This window comes from Ornithodoros turicata, chromosome 3 (assembly GCF_037126465.1).
Source record: "Ornithodoros turicata isolate Travis chromosome 3, ASM3712646v1, whole genome shotgun sequence".
Taxonomy (NCBI): Eukaryota; Metazoa; Arthropoda; class Arachnida; order Ixodida; family Argasidae; genus Ornithodoros; species Ornithodoros turicata.
The window spans coordinates 23,540,405-23,559,532 of NC_088203.1; the positions used below are offsets into that span (position 1 = coordinate 23,540,405).

Consider the following 19,128-nt stretch of genomic DNA (forward strand, 5'->3'; position numbering starts at 1 on the left):
GTGTTGAGGACTTCAAAGTGGCGTATCTGTTCCTGCACTCTTAAAAATGAACCGTATAGCACGCTACTAGCCAGCCATGATCTCGAATGATATCGTTATCTGCCCCGATTTGTTGAAAATGGGAGGGTACGCCTTTTTGTGACAATTATGGACAGCATAAGTGTCACAAAAAGGCGTACGTCTCCTGTTCTCAACAAATCAAGGCAGATAACGATATCACTCAAGATGATGGTTGGCTAGTAGTGTGCCATGCGGTGAAGTTCATTTTTAAGAGTGCAGGAACAGATACGTTACAGATAGTAACGTTGGTCCACTTTTGGTAATATTACAATAATGTTAACAGATGTTGCAAAATGTTGTTCCACATTTACAATGTTGCTTCAACGTCACTGCAACAATGTATGCTACTAGGGAAGTGACGGAACGACAGAAGGAAAAATATCTGTTTCGAACACGTGAAAGCGTGGAAAGGACGGCTGTGAGAGAGAGCGCACGAGCTTCTTTGCCAGGGTTTCAAGCAGGGTGTCGGAGCGAATCGAAAACCTGAACCGAAAACAGAAAAAAAAAGAACGCTATTTTGGTGCGAACCGGAACGGAATCGAAACCGTATACGTTTTTTTCGCTCAGGAGGGAAACCGAAAACTTTATTTAACGGTCTTCGGTTCAATCAAAAACTTCGCCGGTTTGGACTACGAGTAGGCAAATGAAACTGTCGTCGTTTGTTCTGGAGTCATGTCATAGATACTTTACGAGGGTTACGGTTACGGTGCAATATATGTCGGTATATTATGACCCTTAGGCTCTCTTTGTAACGTTTTATTGTTCGCGCACATAGACTTAGATGTACATGTGACCGGTTGTGACTCTCTAGCAATGTGCGACCCGAGGGTGCTGCGAAACGGCTTCTCTATCGGTAATCTCGCGTAACGTGTCCCTTGTTTGAGAGCAGCGAAGTTGAATACATGTACGTATCCGCGAGGCAAGCGCGTGCGAAGTTTCGCCTCTTTTGTGGACAGGACACGAAGAAACGAAAACGGAGCCGTCGAGCACGTTTGTGAGTGAAGGTGTTCCTCGATTTGCGCCGTACTCGTGCGGTAGTGCTTGCTGGCGAGCAAGCAGTAACAGGCATTCGGATAGGACGCGATCGCAACAATCCAGCAAGAAAGTACTTTACGTATGACATCATGACAAACAAGTCCGTCTGTATCATGCGCTTCAAGAAAAGAAAAAGACTATTTGATCAGACAGTCACAATACAGGAACCGGGAGCTACCAATTTCACAGCTGCCTATTAATATTAAATACGATGTATGCATATAAACGGGTTTACATTTTGCAGCATTGATTTTTTTTCTGGGAATGAATATGTCCACCAGAAGCGGAACCGGTTAAAACCGATATGAACCGTTATTTTTTTTGCTCCGGAGCAGAACCGGTACCGGACCGTTTCTGATAGAACCGGAACGAAAACCGGAACGAAAAACGTTTCGGTTCTACACCCTGGTTTCGAGGGAGAGTTCATTATAAGTGCGTCACGTGGCGGTTGCTCACTGAAATAATCCGGTTTGTCCGCCAGTTGTGCTCATAAAGATGCATCGTGAGAAATAACCCAGAGTCAAAGCGATTCCGAGATGTCACTAACGAAGACTGTATATCTTAATAATATTTCCTCTTTCTATAAACTATGTCAGCAACAGCAATGCGCACAAGAGTTGTTTACAACTTGTGCACTTCTATAAGCAATCTAAGACAGCGTCTAATATCCTACACCAGATTCCCTGGGTAAATGGAACTCCTGATAAATGAGAAGTTTCTCCTGGTCCCTTCTGTTCAAAGATTCTGATGTAGGTTTGCATCCGAAAGACCAGAAGGTACATCCTCTTCTAAAGAAACTCAGTACGTGCATATCAACAGCACCAGCAGCGATTTATTTCGTTCCAACAAATAACCGACCAATGACTGTGCATGAAGGCCGCAATGCGGAAATGTGTTAACATTACACGTAGCTACCATGCTGTACGAGAAGCTGTAGTTCCGTCCCACGTGGGTCGGCTTCTTTGCGTCCGTCTTCACATGGAAGTAGATAGCCAGTTTGAAGAGTCCCATGTGACCTATTGTCACATGTAGGCTGGAATGTATTTATTCTGTGCCCAGCCTTCAGCTTCTGGGTGCTTTGTTTACAGCATGCATCAAGTCATTGTGTTACTATTCACTTGCCACGACTGATCCTCACACATATTTGTCGCCGTAAATTTCTTAAACCATACGTGTAGGCATATTGCCATGTCATCGTGGTCGAGCAAAGGAGAATGAAACTACAGCATGGAGTATAGTGGCTGGTGGATGGTTGTGTTTTATGCTGTGCAAGACGAGGCAGCCATCCTGCGTAACGAGCCCACGCTGGCTTGGGAAGAGAGCAGAATGTACATGCCTAATAACATAGATATGCTTATAATGAGCATGTGTATTTGCTTGGAAGAGTGCTTCAACACGTGATACCAGAAACCGTGGTCAGAAGTGAGAAAACTGTGTGGAACCCGTCCCAGTAGCTGAAAAGAGACGAAATATCAGTTATCAAAATGTCTTCTCCAGCTCAAGGCTCCTTTGAAAGCAAAATGATGCCTGGGATTTCACACTAAAAGCGCCTGTTTCAGTTGTAACAGTGCCTGATTCGCGCTCTTGCGTTTACGGTTGCGCTTGCGTGTTACGTCCGCTGACAGCGAACGATTGCAACGGAACATCATTCAGGAAGGAACGAAAGTACACGTAAGACGACGTATGGAACCGTAAAACGCTGTATTGTGAATCAGCCTTTACCCTTTAAAGTGGAAATACAGGGTGTTTCACCTAGTATGATAAACTGGTGACGCACTCGCCGGAGGATCGTGGGACTTTCGGCAATTACCTTCTAGAAACTTTTGCCGACATTTAAGACGGCTTTTGGAAAATTTTTAATTCAGGGAAATTTGTTTTTTCAATTGTACTTTGAAAATGGCCGAGAGAACTTCACTTTTTTTTACAAGAATATGAAGTCCTCCACGGATAACCACAGACCCAACAAAAACTATGCACAGTATCGCAACAGAAACAGTAAAAAAAAATTAGTGAACATTAAGCTTTAGTCCCGCCTACTTGATTTTCGCAAAGAAGCGCGCGCGACATGTGCATTTAGAGTATGAAGTGTCCCCGCCTCTTGTTTTACCTTTCTTTCCCCCGCTTTAACCTTCATGCTGGTGTCTACCGTCTTATCATTACCTGTTTAATTAGGAGGGTCCGCGTAAAAGCGACATAACAGTAGAGGAGATGCTCCTAGTTGAAAGTCATTCCACGTTTAAAAAACTCTAAAACGTTGTTAAAATATCCATCGCTGAATTTTGCGATGCAAATCACCCGAAATATGAACTACGCACAGAAAGAGCGGCAGGCAATCCACGTGAGAGGCCACATACTCTGTACACATCCTCCGCTAGACACTCAATCTGTACCTTTGCACAGGATGTGTCCTGGAGACCGCAGGGAGTTGGCATAGAGGTGTTGGAGTTTTATTGAACGTCGTTTATATTCTTGTTTATTATTGCATTCCAATAATATAGCATCCAGCTTCGCCGTAGCGATCTCCTTCTTTGTACATCAACCATCAACATTGATGCGTGACTAGATGTACGCTTTTAGAATGACGAAAATGGCGCCTTAAACTGTCACGAAGCTGGTAACACCGGATTAGTTGCGTGATAAAATATTTCTTTTCATACTCACTTCAATGAAGAAATCCATATGGATATTAATAACACTCCTCGCCATGACAGTGTCCGTAGCCATAACTCATTCCACGTTCCTTATGGGACTTCTTGTAAGGCCCTCTCTGAAAGGTCATCGCAAGGCCTAAGATTAGAAACACAAATGATTTTATTTGAGCTTGAGTGTTAGTGGTTAGGTGTTCGCACAAGTGTACCGATTCGGTGATGTTGTGCAAACCACACATTCTTTTTCCGTCTCTCCTCCTCCACTAAAAAGTCCGCGCACGCGTAATGAGGGGCGTGTGAAGCAGCAGTGCATCGCTAAGTTCCCGGTGAAAACCCATGACAGTGATTTCGATGCATCGAGATTATAAAGAATGTTAGTAGGACATTAACCAACGAATAAATCAAGTTTTTATTCACTACAAATACTTCAAGGGAGACCTGGGAGAAAAAGTTGTAAGAAGCTTCACGAGCTTCCTGCCTATTTTACACGTTTGACAAGCTCATCACTCTTAAGAATGGGTCGGGGTGGGGATACACTCTTAAAAATGAGGGGGGGGGGGTGATGGCAGGATAGGCTCGCCGTTGTTTTGCCACACAGAAGTGGGCGTCGTCACGACTATAACCAAAAAAAAAAAAAAAGGAAAACGCATAGCAAAACAAAACACAAAGGAAGGACGGACGGATGGAGGATAGAGGAGGTTGAAGGATGGGGATGGCGGTGAGGTGCACGAGTTCATCGGGGAGAGTACAGTATTAGATGGGTCGATCAGCAAGGCCTGTCTTCAGCAGGAAGAGAATGAGGTTTCTTGCTTTGGCGGAACGTTCGGCAGAAGAACCAGCGGGGTAGAGGATGTCTGCTAGCGAGCCCGAGGTGGAGCGAGGGAGATGTGTTTCGCGCGCAGAATGGTATGCTCGGCAGTCTCGCAGGATGTGTCGATTGTTTCGCGTTGTTGACAGTTGCCACAGCAGGCGTCACCCCTAGAGCCTATCTTGAACAGCTGAGAATTGGTGAACGCGCACCCAGTGCGGAGCCTATGGAGCATGGTCTGGATGCTTCGAGGAAGATTTTGCGTGGGAAGAGGAGGGCGATTATGATGCATGATGTCCCGTATTCCAGGGTGGCGCTGTTCAACAAGGAGCTGAACAGACATCTGCCTGTCGGCGTCGTCCGGAGTTGGCAAAACATTGCTGCAGCCCAGGTGTGCCGAGGACGCCAGCTGGTCCGCCCTTTCGTTGCCGCCGACACCGACGTGGGACAGTATCCATTGGAAGGCGATATCGCCTCCAGCTTGTTTATGTTGGGCGCACGATCTTCTGATGCTTCGCGCTAAGATGTTGTCACACATGGGGTTCATCACGTCCCATAGGGCGCTTCTCGAGTCTGTGAGTAGGACTGCTCTGGCAAACCCTCGTACCTGGACCGCAGCAGCTGCATGCAGGAGAGCCAGGAGCTCAGCAGTCGTGGAGGATATCGGGTAACGCGATGATCTCCCTTGCCAGGACACGTTCACTGACGGGATGTGGAAGGCACACGTGGCACTTTTGGTACGAACGTCAGTAGAGCCATCAGTGAATACCAGAGTATGTGAGTGGTAGACGTCAGTTATGAGGTTCTCAGCCGCCGTTCTAGCGACCAGGGGGCTACATTCCCTCTTTTTATGAAGGCCCGGAACGTCGAGCGTTACACCCGGTACAAACTCTCGCCATGGCACTGAAGGTAACCCAGCAGGATGTTGAGGCGATCGCTCACTGTGGGCCAGGGCACTAGTAGCGTATACGCTGGCTAAGCGGCCGAGAGACGTGTGTGACCTTTTTACGAGGGCAGAGAAAAGAGAGTGCTTGCTTCTGGACGTGGCCAAGTTGTCTAAGTGGCGGAGCCCCCTAAGCTCGGAGTGGATACTGACAGGCTTTTCCTTGGCTTCCAGGTAGGTCTGGGTAATTCCAGAAAAGCTGGGTATTCCAAGCGCCGTTCTTATCCCTGCCCGATGGAGCCGCTCAAGAGCCTGCCATTGTGAAGGTCCCAGATCCACGTACGGCGACACGTACAGGATACGCGAGAGAATGAGGGCTTTGTGTAGCGTGAGCAGCGAACTTGAACTGCAGCCCCATGATTTGCCACTGATCCTTCGGAGTAAATTAAGAGTCTTCTTGCCTTTACACACCGTTTGGCTTACTAGCCTAGACCAGCGTAAAGAGCTGTCAATGGTGACACCAAGGTAACGACAAACCACACATCTTGGGATGGGGGTGCTGTTGATGGAGAGATTAGGGAAACCCTTGCCCACGTACTTTCGGCGGGGAATGCAAACCAAGCATTGAGATTTTTCTGGAGATGCGACAAGTCCCCTTCCAAGAAGAGCCGCACTGAGGCCGTTCAATGCAATTTCGGCGGTGTCACGAAGCTTCTCCTTGTTGTCTCCCACAACGCGGAGGCAGATATCGTCCGCGTAGATGGTAAGCTGAAGGGTATACGGAGATGGGCGAATCCTGCGGTGGACACCGGCCATGATCAGGTTGAATAGAGTAGGAGAGAGAACACTGCCCTGTGGGACCCCACGTTCGAACTTTTTCTTTGAGCTCATGCGCCCATTGACGCACACATCGAACGTACGGGCAGAGAGAAAGTCCCAGAGGTATCTCAGCAGGCGGCCCTCGATACAAGCACCTTGTATCGCAGCCAAACATGCTGCGTGAGTGACAGAGTCGTAGGCCTGCTTTACATCAAGGAACAGAGCGAGGGCAAATGCATTTGACTCCCTTGCCTCTTTGAGCGATGTAGTCACTTCAGCGATGGCGTCAGATGCAGACCAACCCTTCCGAAAAGCTGTAATGTGTTCGGGGAAGTGATTGTCGCGCTCCAGGACCCAACACAGCCTCTTGTGAATTATCCGTCCCAATAGCTTGCCGACACATGAGGTTAGAGCAATAGGACGGTAGGAGGACAACTGCGAGGGGGGTCTACCCTTCTTGAGGACTGGAATCACCCTAGCATGCTTCCAGTCAGGCGGTATGGCCCTAGAGGTCCAGACAGAATTGTAGAGATGAAGGAGAGCCTCCAGCTGCTCTTCACCCAGATTCTTTAGTGCCTGATTGGGGATTCCATCTGGGCCAGCCGCGCTCCGTCGTTTGAGGCTACGAATGGCGTATTTCAGTTCCGACATGGTGATATCGTCGTCCACCGGAGAAGGGTCGGTGAGTGACTGGCGAAGTGTGGGGCGGCAATCACTGGAACTGGCGGTCTGCGCTAATTCCCTGGCAAAGTCTTCAGCTATGACCTTCGGATCACGTCGAGACGCGACCGATAGCGTGACGAGCGGGTTTACGGGTTCGGGAAGGCCTTCAATAGCTTTCAAGGTGCTCCAGACTCTAGTGGTCGGCGTATGGGCAGTGAGGGACCCGCTGAACTGTCGCCACTGAGTCCGCCGTAACTTCAAGCTATATCGTCTGTGGGCAGCCGAGACACGCTTATAGGAGATCCAGTCTGCTTGAAGACCTGTCCTCAGAGCCCTCCTTTGTGCCCGTCTACGTGCCGCGCGGAGACTTAGATAATGAAGATCAGGTGGAGGTCTACGGGCCGGATACGAAATTGTTTTTGAGCTGTTCGCCAGGGAGTTCTGAATACCATCAAGCAAGTTGTCTGTGGTGGCTGCAGTCAGTCCCTGCCTAAATTTTGCCCAGTTTGTGACAATTTTCGTTCTCCTGGCTTCGCTACTCCGATATGGCGGGGAAAAGAGAATAGGAAAATGGTCCGAGCCCCATGTGTCCGCTTCGGCTTCCCACTTTAGGGTGACATCAGGAGAAACCAGGGTGAGATCAAGGGCATTTACGTAGCGCGGAGGTCTCATGTAGGTGGGCGAGCCAGTGTTAAGCACCACAAGGTCGCTGGTAGAAAGGTAATCGGCAAGGGCATTCCCTCTTCTACAGTTTTTCCTACTGCCCCAGAGACTGTGGCTCGCATTGAAGTCCCCGCATATGATGAGAGGGCCAGGGCAGGCAAGACGCAGCGCTTTTAGGGTGTCGACACAGGGTTGGGCTTGGCCCCAGTGGTACACTGAAACCACCGACACCGATCTGGATCCAGACTTCAGGGAACACCCAACATATTCTTCGGTTGACGAGCAGAGCCCAGACAAGTTGATCTCTGCCTGGGCAATGGACCGCTTGACGAAAAGAGAAGCCCGCGGAATGCCGTCGGCCTGGTGGCCCTTGGCGTGGTAGGATACAAATGGCGATATCTTGAACGATGGTCGGGAAAGACTCTCTTGGATCGCCAGCACGTCGAAGTCGGACTTCCGCAGGAGGAGCTTAAGGTCGGCTTGTTTATGGGAGGGACTTCTGGCGTTCCATTGAAGGATGTGGGGGAGGAACACCCTCGTGTTCCTTCTGTCAGGCATAATTGCTATGTAGAACGATTGTTGGGTTGTTGTGACGATGCACTTAGCTCTGGTTGGCAGACACGAGCAGGGGCGCAATCACGGTTTCCAGATGTAGGATCCATTGGATTTCAGCTAGAACGGTACATCCGGGGACGGCTGAGACAATGGCCTTCAACGCAGCAAAGAGTAGCTGAATGATGACCAAGGGCAGATCTGTACCCTGTGGCCGGTTTAACGCCTTTTGGTAAGCAGGCGAGGAGATGGCTGGGGGTCGTGGGGAAGTGGGAGGGCCCGTAGTCTTCCGTTTACGTATCTGTGGGGGCAGGCTCTCTTCCGTCACCGAGACCACTGTGGGCTCCAGCGGGGGGAAGTCAGTGTCCGCCCAGATGACTTGCTGAGGAGACGCGTGGGGGCTTTTAGATGGCAGACGGGCACCTGGGTTTCCTGGCTTGGACGGGGACATTCCACGCCTGTATGTCTTTGGCTTACTCGACCGCTTTGCATGGCGGACTTTGGCTTTTGCCTCTCTATAGCTGCTGTTGGAGCGTGAGCGTTCCCTTGCGATGCGCCTTTGCTCCTTAAACAACGGGCAGTCCCTGGACGAGGCAGAATGCTTTCCTCGGCAATTAGCGCAAGTCGGTTCGGATTCTGGACACACTGGGTTCTCGTGGCAGGTACCGCAGTTTGGACACATTTTTCGCCGGCTGCAGCAAGCAGCCACGTGACCGTATCGGAGGCAGTTGTCGCATTGGACTACACTACACTACACTTCACCACATAGCACGCTCCTAGGCAACCATCATCCCGAGTGACATCGTTCTCCCCCTGATTTGTTGAAAACGGGAGGCGTCCGCCTTTTTGTGACAATTAACATAAGTGTCACAAAAAGGCGTACGCCTCCCGTTATCAACAAATCAGGGGAGAGAACGATGTCACTCGGGATGATGGTTGGCTAGGAGCATGCTATGTGGTGAAGTTCATTTTTAAGAGTCTACACTCTTAAAAATGAACTTCACCACATAGCACTCTCCTAGCCAACCATCATCCTGAATGACAACGTTCGCGCCCCTGATTTGCTGAAAACGGGAGGAGGAGCCTATTTTGTGCCAATTATGCACGGCACAAAATAGGCTCCCCCTCCCGTTTTCAACAAATCAGGGGCGAGAACGTTGTCATTCGGGATGATGGTTGGCTAGGAGAGTGCTATGTGGTGAAGTTCATTTTTAAGAGTGTAGTATTGCTGAAAAGCCGCCGTTGTCGGCCTCACAGAGGTGGGCAGCGTCAGGACTAACGCCCTGGGGGAACGTGGGTCCTGGGCCGACTTCTATAGGAACTGTGCCGACATATGCTTGTCAACGTCTGTGGGAAACCCAAGAAAAACCACAGACACACTAGACAGCACAGCCGTCACCAGGACCTCTTAAAAATGAGCTTCACTGCATAGCACGCTCCTAGCCAACCATCACATAATGCACTCTAAAAACTAAACTTCATCGCATAGCACGCTCTGCGCCAACCATTGCCACAAACGATAGGGTTATCGCTTCTGATTCGAAGAGAGAGGGGGGCGTACGCCTTTTTGTGTCAATTAGGATATATGATAATTGACACAAAAAGGCGTACGCCTCCCTCTCTCCTCGAATCAAAAGCTATAACCCTATCATTCGTGGCAATGGTTGGCGCAAAGCGTGCTATGAGGTGAAGTTCGGTTTTTAGAGTGTGGTCCGAAAATGCGTACGTCTCCCGTTTGCAACACATCAGGGTGGAGAACGATATCATTCGGGATCATGGTTGGCTAGGAGCGTGCAATGCGGTGAAGCTCATTTTTAAGAGTGTAGGTGAAACATCCCGTACACACTCTAAACATATAACTTCACCACGTAGCACGGTGAGGGCCAACCATTGCACAGAATGATATTGAGCACCCCCAATTTGTGGAAAGCGCGGGGCGTACGCCATTTTGTGACAATTAACATAGCTGCACAAGTGTCCCAAAAAAGCGTAGACCTACCGCTTTTAGCCAATCAGGGGGCAGAACGATGGCAATCGGGATGGTGATTGGCTAAGAGCATGCTATGTGGTGAAGTTCTGTTCTCAGAGTGTACGTAATATCAATCACCCATCGTGAGGCGTGTTTCTTTTTCTTTTTTTTTTTGTTCTTCTTGTTGCAGTTGTATTTTGCGCCGCCCTTCACGCTTTCGACTGGGCATTCAAACTCGCAGGCGTCTGACAGGCAATAAACAAGCGAAAAGAATCTTGGCGGGATTGACGACACTGCCAGCGTTTTGTACTACCCTTCTCAGGAAATTCGCGCTTCCCAAGGGAAATATTCTGTGTGACAGTTCCTCAACGTAGTATGTTCATACAAAGCGGTGAAAAATGTGTGTTCCAAGTGCCTTCCATGGCTCATAAAGCCCCTCCCTGGTCATTAACGGCAAAGGGTGTCAGTGCGCACTTCGTGAAATTTGTCAATTTGTTCTTTTGATTTGTGCGGATTATAGATCGGGATCCAAATGTCGCTATGGAGAAAGTCATCTCGCTGCTGTGTATGCTCATGATTAGGGCCCGCGATTTTATGTATGCAATATGTATGCAAATATGCTGCGCAAAACGTCAAACTAGAAATATATCAAGAAATAGAGAAGATCAAGAAATATGCAGAAATATGATGCACGGAATTTCGCTGCAGGAGCTTTTGTGTGCCTTGGAACTGCTTAAATACGTAGATTGTCTAAAAAGCGTTCTACAAATGAAAACGCATGTTCCTTATTGGCAGTTGGAACGCACGTTCACGCGTCCATACTCACATATTCTTCCTTGATCATTGCTATATGCCACCACAGCCATATACGTACGTTTTCAAAAGTGTGCACACGCACTTGCACATGCATTTTTACATGGGGCGATTAACAACTTCTTGCTTTCCCAGTTAAGAAAGCCATGTACCACGAAAATATGCTCTGTGCCGCTGGATGTTACTCCGGCGAATTAGTCCTAGGTATAGGTGATCTACGCTGTGTGCAGACAGCTCTTTGTTGTGATGTTTATTGGCTCTGAGAACGGCACCCACAGACTGCAATACTTTGATTCCCTTTTTTCATCAAGCACAAGTTGAACTCGCTGTCGCGAGCTCTCTTTTGAGAACTTGGTTCTGGGTGCTAGTGGTGCTACCCGAATCCACTGTTACGAAGTACGAATGAGCCTAAAATAATTGCAGTAGCTTAGACGTGTAGCAAGAACATGGGCTTTGGGCGGACAACCTGGCTGTTGAAATAACCTGTGAGCAGTATGAAAACAAAGGAACGGCAGCCGTTAGGGAAAGCGTCGAAGTATGACATAATTTGCAAACACATCGCTCCGAAAAATGCGGAAAACTATGCAACTGTCAGACTGTATGACGACCAGAAGCAATATGCCCAAATATGCAATTATATGAGACACGAAACATGAATTTTGACGTTTTTGTGAGTGGTATGCGTAGAGAGATTTTAGAATATCATTTAGAACGCATTCTAAAAATATTCGTTTTGCATGAACCCCCTATGGATTTATAGGACTGACTCTATAAATCCGGGACTTACTCATGACAATGCAACCACAAGAGGCATTTGCGTAACAGGTGTATTGAATGGCACGGAAAAGGCGCTGTATCGTCATGTGAAATTTCTGTGAAACATGTCTTTATCTCGTACAATGAAACGTCTCTCTTGTAGCTTTGGCAACTGCAAAGGCGAAGATTTGCGCAGTCCTCGGTAGCTCAACCGGTAACGTGTTATCTTCCTTATAGCTGAAAATCGCTGGTTCGATCCAGGTCGTGGGAGAGGTAAACATTGCTTCGAGCCCCGTGTGTTAGATATTTCAGGTGCATGTCAAAATAACCTCAGACGCGTGCAGCATATCGACACTGAAATAGGCGGACACGTCTTGCGTGTACATCCACTGCGATTACTAAGATGTGCTCGTCACGAAAGTTCTTACCACGCAGTCCGCCCCCTCGGGTTCATTCCGTTTTTTTGCCACTTCTGTGATTTTGGAAGATAGGGCATTGCACACGTGTAGCTGCAGTGCTTAAGATAGGCTTTGACTACAAGTTGCACTCCCTGCAATGAATATTCCTTAAGACGGAGTGCAGAGCAGATCGTAACATATGCATAAAAGCGAAACAAAGATGAGATGTACTGTTTATTTATTTATTTATTTATTTTTTTTTTTTGCTTTTCAAAAGAATTCTGTAATGTGTCACTTATACAACAGAATGCGAAGCTCTTATATAACTATATATATATATTTACAGTGCACTGAGAAGGACGCTGTAACTGTGCACCCCGAAAAAAATAAATTCTGATATCATATTCTGGAGAAGGAGAGTACAATGGGAGCAAATAAAATGTTATCCAATCTCTTCTACCTACTCATCATCACATCACAGCCATTCAAATATTTCTGATTTGGTGCACCTCTTTAATTACCTTGTAATAGTCGTGGTGACTGCAGACAATCCAAGCGTACACCCATCAGGACGCCGTTTCAATCCGAAGCGGTGGCGTGTTTCCGCATAACGAATGATGACGTGACCTTGACACCAACGCAAAGGGAACGAGATTCGTGTGTTGCGTCCTTCGTGATTTATGATCGATAGAAAAAAGAAATGCAGCTGATGCTTTCGCTTTCCCTCTCCTTCTCAAGAAGTCCAGTCATCGCGGGAGATGGTTTGAACAGACCAATCAAATTCCGTCCCCGCATTGTTGCGTCTCTTGAAAAGGAGAGGGAACGAGAAAGATTAAATTGCTCTTTCTCTTAAATCGAGAACCACGCCACCGATGTGAATCCCATTCCCCTTGCGTTGGTGCCAAGATAACGGCATCGTTCCTTCCACTATGAGAAAGTTTGGCATTTTAGTGCCTCTTCAAAATGCCTGTTGGAATGTCGAGATCCTGACAGAAGGAGGCGATAGAGACAGGGAGGAGAGAAGGGGCTATAAGAAGTTGCCCTCCACGGCGGTGAAACGTGTGGGTCTAACAGAAGAACCGAGCAGATGATAAATTAATTCCGTCGCTCGTAATGGTTTAGAACAGAAAGTTCTATCAGTCAACTACGGCGTGATTTTTGAATTTACGTTCTATATTAAGTGGCGGCTTGATATTTGATTCTTGCAACACTGATGTAGGTCACAGAGTGATCTCTTTATACTTTTCTGTTCTTCATCATTTAAGATTGACAAGCCGCAAACCAACTACGCAGCACTTCCTTCGGATGCCGTATTAGCACCGATCACACGCATGCTATAGTCAAAAAACCTGCGGCACGCCATGACCTGCGACCATTGGTAGCTGAAAGGTCAAAGCCATCTGCTTAAAGCAACTTTTAGAGTGTAACCGATCTCGAGTAGGTAGCCTTCTCATCGGATTTTTTCACTCGATTGGTCTAAGCTTGACGTCGCATGTAATTTCACACAACGTTTGCGACTGTAATCGGCAACGTCACTAAGAGAATTCTTCATCAGCTTATGAATTGTCAATCTTAATCTTGACGCATGACGTCATCAAGCAGGCAGACAGATGAACAACAACCCACCAGAACCCCGCTGCTACTTCTACTGTCTAGGCCTGTATACTGCTTTTGCATCTACGTATATACGGTGTGTTACAGTGTACACCTAAAGATATAAAACATTCTAACTTGGCGACGTACACCACGGAGGATTGTGGACTTTTGCAATCACCTTCTGGAAAGTTTTGCCACATTGAGGTAGGCTTTTCGGTCAGTTTTTAATTGCTGGAAATTTATTTTTGTATATTGCAACTTGACAATTGCCAAGCGAGCCCCCCTCCTTTTTTTAGAGAAATATGAAGTCCTCCACGGATAACCGCACACCCAACAACAACTACGCATAGTACCGCAACAGAAACAGTCGAAAAAATTAGTAAAAACTACGCTTTAGCCCCACCTGCTTGATTCGCTCAAAGAACCGCGCGCGAAATGTGCGTCTAGAGGGGGAAGTGTCCCCTTTTCATTCGTTTTACTTTCTTTCTGATAGACGGTTGTCACCAGCATGAAGGCAAAGGCAGGAGAAAGAACGGTACAAAAAAGAGGCGGGAACACTTCTTCCTCTCCGAGTATCTTCCGTGCGAGGTTCTTTGCGGCAATCGAGCAGGCGGGAGTAAAGCATAGTTTTACTATTTTTTTCGACGATTTCTGTTGCGATAATGTGCATAGTTTTTGTTGGACCTGTGGATATCCGTGCATTACTTCATATTTCTGTAAAAAAAGTGGGGTGCCATGGCAATTTTCAAAGTTTAATTGAACAAAATTAATTTCCTTCAATTAAAAATTGTCCAAAGACACCATAAATGACGGCAAAGGTTTCCAGAAGGCAACTGCTGAAAATCCCACAATCCCCTGGCGAGTATGTCGCCAGTTAGAATTTTTTATCACGTTAGATTAGGTAAGGTTTGGTGTATAATCATGACCTTACGCAGACCGTCATGCACTGCACTGGATGGCTGAATAAAGATTCATCCTCAGCTTTAAATAGGCTGCCTCCTAGCATGTGGAATCAGGTTGCCAAACTTACTTGAATCCTTACTGGTGAACCATGGTGTGATTTTTTTGTAGTCCTTGCACAGCCGTCGCTATCTCTGCCATAGCTGGCTGGTGGTAGCTCGTATGGCCAGCCGTCAATGTCCGTGCATGTTCCATAGGAGCCCGTGACGCAATCGTGGAGGACGCATACTGTGAAAATAACAGCACACAAAATATGCAGTTTGCATTTCCCTACTACTGGTGCTGTGAATCCTGCAATAGCGTCCTTTTGTACGGGCAACATTGCAGACAATGCGCGTTACAGTAGAAGTACGGCCACTTGCGCGCAGCGCTTCAAAGCATATGAAATGACAACTATAATTTCTGTGTAATCCTAATTGGAACGCTCTTTTTGGCGTGTGTGATTTCGTTTTTTGTACGATAATAACTAATGGTCCGTGCTGTATACGTACAAAAAAGCATGCACTCGTTGACTTAGACATATGCTCATGAGAGGTACTATCATGCATGAGCGCAATCGGCACGCCTCCTCTACCATGTGCTGGACATGCACGATATCGCTACCAGAAAAGTCTAAACAACAACAACAAAAAAGGAACGCAGAGAAAACGTAAACGAGGCTCCGGGGCACAAGCACGGCGCGTCCTGGGTGCCCTATATCGTCTGCTCGTCCGCGGTGCGTGGCGCCCTCCGCGGCTCCAAAACGAAACTCCGCCGTCACAGGAATTCTGGCGCTGGCGGCAGGCCGGAGGAGAAGCGACGCGCGCAAGTGGCCGTGGTAGAGGAAACTTCTGTGAAGATCATACAAGATTGATGCAGATATTTTAATTGCAGACATGATGTAACAATTACAGCAGAAAAAACTATTCAGCAAATAAGACCCGCTAATGGGAATCTCCCTACAGGAAACACAGCAGCCTATATACCATTAAATGATATCCGCAGAAGGATACGTCCCTCTGTAGAACTCCTTTAATTGTATATAGGTTGCTGTCACTCAGTGAGTGTGCGCAACGGTGTTCCGTGATCGGATATATTGCGAACGACGACGATGCCGCAATTTGGCTCGTGTGCCGAATTCGAAACTACCCGTATAGCTCCCAGCTGAGGTCAGTGTTAATATGTGGGAGGTAAGCACTGATTCCAAAGGCGTGTGTCGGAAACTTTCGTCCCCCGCTTGTCGAGATTATTCGAAGTGTGGCATGTCGCCGCTATGGAAGGCTTATACTTACCAGTAAACCTACCCCTATTATTATTACTATTATTATCAGGTGACTATGCTAACCGCATTTAATCTATCGAAATGTTTCTTAAGGGTAATCCTAAACAATTTTGGAAACACGCGCGTCTTTCCAAAAGCAAGAACATACATATCTTCCCAGCGCTCGGTTTCCGCATGCCTCGACATGCATATCTTTCGTCAAGATGCCGCATTATAGTTCACCGAATTCGCCTCGGTGTGGCTTTCATAGCACAGTGACGTTACCGCTTCAGGCAAGTTGACTCTCCCCACTGCAGTCACTGCGGTGCTGTAGAAGATCTGGAGCAGATTCTTCTCCATTGTTCACACTACTAACCTTCCCGAACCGTACTCCCCGGATCCCTTAACGGGCTAGACTCTCGACCCCTCTCTATCGAAAAATCGCTTGGTCCCTAGCCACGTGCAGCCCACCAATGGTCTGCCGTCAAAGCTCCCTTCACCTTTCTGGATACCACAGGACTTCGATCCTTATTGTGAATAGGAGCTCATTATTTCATTCCCCGCACCAGCACCAGCAATGGGGTATAGTATCGCCCCTGGGGCTGAAACTCGTCAGTCATCATCTTGTAATAAAGTTGTTGTTGTTTCATCTGATACAACCTGGAAGTCTCAGCTCTTCGCTACACATTTTTCTTCAGTATATAAGCACAGTAACGCACAGCCAGTATACCACACAAATTCGAGCTCTGCGTGGAACGCGTCTTATCACCTTTCTTGTATTGCGGTGTCCCACGAGGAGGTCGACGCAGCTATTAGGAGGCTAAAACTAGGGATGTCGCGAACCTTTTTCGAACCGCGAAGTTCGATGTCGAACCTGGGGGTTCGAATGGTTCGACGACCCTTCGAACTTTTCAACAGGTTCGCGGAGGTTCGCAAAGTTCGACTACTTTTTAATGTTCTTTTTGAAAGCAAAGCATTGACTTTTTTGTGCTTCCTTTGTGGTCCTTACATGTATTTCAATTTACCAACGACGTCAGGAATGATGTCGTTGAAAAAGTGAAATACATGTAAGGCTTCAGAAATAAAACTCTGAGGAGGGTATAAGAAAAGTGCACCGCAAGGGGGACAAGAAACTTTAGCGCCGGAGGCCTATAGCGCCGAGGCGCTATTCAAAGCGTCGTCTGTCCAAGTCTGCCATGTCTCTACACACGACAAGTCTGTCCATGTCTGCCCAAAGCAGGCGCACAACATATCGTTTGTCAGTCAGGCCTGTAGTCTCACGAAAGCGCTGCAGGACAGGGTTATCCGACATAACGCAAGCAACATAAAGCAGTAAATGAGCCATCATCTCAGGACATATTGGTTTCCTGAGATGATGGCTCATTTACTTGCTTTATGCTGAGGTGTTCGAGATGTTGTTTGAAATGCTGATGTCGTCAATCTGAATGTAGGTCACATGAATTCGCATAGTAGAGGTTTTCAATGAGGAGTTGAGCGCACGTGGACCTTGAATTACCCAGCCAAAGATGGTCTCAATGGCGACGAGTCCGTCATGCAGCTTCTTCATGTTGCCGGTAGCAATCTTGTAATAGTAATCGGCTCCTATGAGCAACGGGACTCCAGTAATGTCTAGAGAAAGAGCCGGGTCATCAGCAACGGACATGCTGTCAGCACGCAGACGGGAGAGGAGAACGTTATCTGGAACGGGTAACGTTTCCATGCAGAAGTCTTCAAATTCCAGGGCTTCAATCTCGACCTTGTTTTGCGAGAATGCGGAATGAAGGGTCACGTTGACTCTACGAGATGGTGAGTCAGTGTTTGCACACCGTCCAAGGGCAAATATGGCGAGATCTTCATATCCTTCAGCGCCGCATCGTAACTTGTGTCCCACCTTGTAAAGGTAAGGTGGCTGCCGCCATCTAATAAAATGCGGAGAAGCTTCTTGCGTGCTCCAGTCCGACCCTGTGGCCAAATCCTTGCTGTTTGGAGCAGTACAATAGAACTTGTGTTTACTGTCGACACGTTGACTTGAGAAGTGACTGGCGGTGTCGATTCAAGAAGAGCGACAGGAGGACAGGACACCTGAGGGGCTTGCCATAGTTTGGGCCGCTGCAAGAAACATTCGAAGTTTCCATATTCTTGCAGCAGAGAGATGTGAGATGTTTCCCTTTGCAGCGGGAACAGAAAAGACGAGCAGCCGACCTACAGTCCTTTGCGAGGTGTCGTCGTTTGCCGCACTTGAAGCAGCACCCGGACCACTTGAGCTTGCTAAGTTTCTCCTTAAGGGGTAAGGGGCAGCTTACAATCTGCGGCACGATGCTGGGAGGAGTCGCAGAGAATACACTTGATAACAGGGGAGTCCGCCTCTGTAGTCAGGGCAGAAGCCGAAGGTACAGAAGGCTTCCGTTTCCGGGTTTCGGCACCATAATTTCCATCCATTTTTCTTCTTACCATGCATTCTCTGTGTTCAATTTCTTTACGCAGGAAGGTCATCAGAGATGATAGATTCGAACCTTCGTCGGTAATCCTACGTTCACTGCTATTCTGAGGAGCAGACTCGGCAATACCTTCACTGCTATCTTGAGGAGCAGACACGGCAGCGGGCAATTCGTTCGTATTCGGACTTCTCTGACGATAATACTCCAGTTCGAGGTCAGGTGGAAGCTTCCGAAGTAACTCTGTCATCAGCACAATGCCGTAGGAACTCTCTGACACTTGTAGGCTCTTGAGGTTGCGCATCCGGACAGTCAAGACGTCGTAGAGTTGCCTCAGTCTTCTTACGTCGTCAGAGGACCGCACATTTGGTAGCTCGACGTCATGACTCATGTGCTCGGAAATCAAACGGTGACGGCTACCAAATTGCTGCTTCAGAATATTGATGGCTGTCGGATAATTTTCGTTGGTCAAGTCCAGCCCTTTGATCACAAGTTCCGCTTTGCTTCCGCTTAAACACTTTGCTTCCGCGTAAACATTTCCACATCTTTTATATTCCACGTGCTAGATATCTTAGTGTGCAACCCCTGACATCCAATCAAAACGTGAGCCAGTATGGGCTCATGAACGCACCGGGGTACCATGAGCACTAATAAGGCAGATGATATGTCAACAAGATGAAACCGCTGTTCCATCTTGCGCATTTGTCGTGCACGTCTAGGTATTTTTCACATTTTTTCACATTTTAAAAATTTTACACATTTCCACATCTTTATATTCAACGTGCTGGACATCTGAGTGTGCAACCCTTGGCATCGAATCACAACGTGAG

General features: G+C 47.6%; 1 long non-coding RNA gene across 3 annotated transcripts; it reads right to left on the minus strand.

Annotated features, from left to right (window-relative positions):
- Positions 1 to 1,907: 1,907 nt before the first annotated feature.
- On the minus strand, positions 1,908 to 14,842 carry LOC135390053 (uncharacterized). Of its 3 annotated transcripts, none has more exons than XR_010421683.1 (3): positions 14,694 to 14,842; positions 3,757 to 3,862; positions 1,908 to 2,549 (listed from the first exon to the last, which is right to left on the minus strand). It is a non-coding gene; the product is annotated as an uncharacterized LOC135390053 (long non-coding RNA). The 3 variants fall into 3 exon arrangements; XR_010421682.1 differs by lacking the exon at positions 14,694 to 14,842 and adding an exon at positions 12,589 to 12,644; XR_010421684.1 differs by lacking the exon at positions 14,694 to 14,842 and adding an exon at positions 12,098 to 12,131.
- Between the last annotated feature and the right edge of the window lie 4,286 nt (positions 14,843 to 19,128).